Source organism: Monomorium pharaonis, unplaced genomic scaffold (genome assembly GCF_013373865.1).
Source record: "Monomorium pharaonis isolate MP-MQ-018 unplaced genomic scaffold, ASM1337386v2 scaffold_72, whole genome shotgun sequence".
NCBI lineage: Eukaryota > Metazoa > Arthropoda > Insecta > Hymenoptera > Formicidae > Monomorium > Monomorium pharaonis.
Window position 1 is genome coordinate 21,738 of NW_023416044.1, and position 2,514 is coordinate 24,251.

The window sequence follows — 2,514 nt, forward strand, 5'->3', positions numbered from 1 at the left end:
TAATGGTGGATGGTAAGAATGCGTGTCCTTCCGTAAAAACTGTAACGCCACCTGCTAAGACAGCCAGCGCCTCCGGTAGATAGTTCCGGCTAGCACAGGAACGTACCCGACAATGCTCCAATAATATTTTATATTGTACCATTAGAAAAAATACGAAAGACAAAATATTATAAAGAAATGTATGACAAAGCTACATTTACGTACCATATTATGTTATTATCTATAGAATATTTATTTTTGTTAAGCTATGCAATTTAAAAAAGAAATTTATACTTTTATTTATACTTTTGAAGAATTTGTTTTATATATAAAAATAAATGTATAACTTTTGTAGTCAGGTTTTTTATTTTTTTATACAAATCATGTTTTTATCAATATTAATACAGTTTAGTTCATAAAGTAAAGTAAATTGACTAAATTTGAATCAGGTACTAAATACGGATCAAAAATTTGACAAGTTACTGATAAACAATATTTTACAATTATCTGCTTATGTATATTTATGTTAATACTCTTGTTGTACATTATTATATAAAAAAACATCGACGTTTTTTATTGTAATTTTGTTGACTAAGAAAATAACATTATATACCTTAATAAATTGAGAATAAAATACCTTTTCTATTTCTCAATTTATTTTCAAATCGTAAAAATGTAATTAACTTTGTCTTACTTTTTAGTGTATTCCATTGCTAAGATTCTCTGAAAGAGTGTGGTGCACATTTTTCCTTGGTAACACCTTTAGCCAGAAACCTCCTTCGGGCTTTACATAAAACTATCCTTAGCAAGCTTGAGTGGCATTGGCGTTTTCTCACAGGTCTTTAATCGCAACGGGCTAGTAGATGGAAACAGCAGGACCTTCGTCTCTAGCAACGCAAATCTGTTACCTATGCACATTCTTGGACCAAGACCGAAAGGAATGTAGGCTCCGCAATTAAGACTATCCTTCCTTCGTTCACCAAGAAATCGTTCAGGATCAAACTTTTCCGGATCCTCGAAATATTTCGGATCATGATGAAGTGCATAAACCGGCAACCAGATACCCCCTCGCCTTTCTTTATCAGTAAATGATTCTAATCCTGGTAACGTCGGCGGCAGCTCGAAATCTTTTCGCATAATCTGTCCGTTGCTGGGGCAACTGGATACATTCTGAGAGCTTCTTCTAAACACAGCATTCAAATATTGCATCCCGTTAACGGCTTCATAAGATACTTCTCCGTTGTTTTCTCTAAGACCTGATCAACTTCTTTTTGTAATTTTTCTAGTACATTTTGGTTACTGCAATTTCATGAGCGGCAAAACACATTAATGTTGAAGTACTGTCGAAGCCACCGAAGAAAAAGATAAATGCTTGTGCTACCATATCATTGATAGTCAATTCCGTTTTGCTCTTTTACCTCTGTTTTCCATCATTAATTGCAATATATCTGGACGAACAATTTATTTTCGTCTCTGGTTTTTATGGTGGTTTCTACGAGGTTTCGGAAAAAATCTGCTATTTGCTTACGACAAATTTTAAATTAATCAATCGTGCCAGAAAAGGCAAGCTTCCAAATATATATAGCTTTATAAGGGCAATATTGTCAAAAGTGGTCGCTCTTTACCGTATACATAGAATTCGTTCTCCGGGTTTTCATGGAATCTACATTGATACCGAACGCGCAAGTAGCAATCACGTCGTTAGTATACCTGGTAAAAACGTCTTTGTTTGTATTATCCTCTTCTCCGGTGGTAATTGCACTAAGTAATTGCTAAAGACGCTGCCACAATCTGACATTAGTTTGAACATGTTTCTCATTTTGCTGCCCGTAAAGGCCGGAGTTAATAAAGATCGTATATTCCGCCATTTCTCTCCGTGAAGAAAAAACAGATTTTTACCGAATAATGGTTCTAATTCTTCATCTACGAAACTACGATGATTTATGAACATATCAAAGTTTTTCAACGTGATGGATTTAATTAGCTCAGGATCGCGTATCATCACAAGTGGAATGGTCATATCAAACATAACCAACATACTTGGCTTCGGAATTTATATTGTAAATATTATTGATAATATCGGCCATTGACTTCAGACGAAGAAATACTGGTCCCATATTTCCTACTATAGGCAGAGGCGATTTATAAGGTATGCCATGTTTTTAAAACAATTTAGATTCTTGTAGAAATAATAATAAAAGCCTAGAGCACTGATTATCACCGACAAAGCAATTACATACATCATTTCGATATATATTTATCAACGTTGAACTGTACACTATATAGTTTTATGGAAATTTAAGTACTTGCATCACTTTTCGTGATCAATTTGTTTTTCGAATATTTTCATTTGTCGTTTTGTTAGTAACCAAAAAAGAATACTGTGTGAAAATATCGAGAACTCGAACTATGATGTCTGCACATGGGAAAGTACTTTCTGCGACTGACCACGACTGACAATAATCTGATCTTTGGCAACGGCAATTCCTTCCGCTGAAGTAGTTAAAATTTACGGAATCTTATTCGGCAATGAGC

General features: G+C 34.3%; 1 pseudogene; it reads right to left on the minus strand.

Moving 5' to 3' along the window:
- Window positions 1-673: 673 nt before the first annotated feature.
- On the minus strand, window positions 674-2,275 carry LOC118648811 (annotated as a pseudogene).
- Window positions 2,276-2,514: the final 239 nt, after the last annotated feature.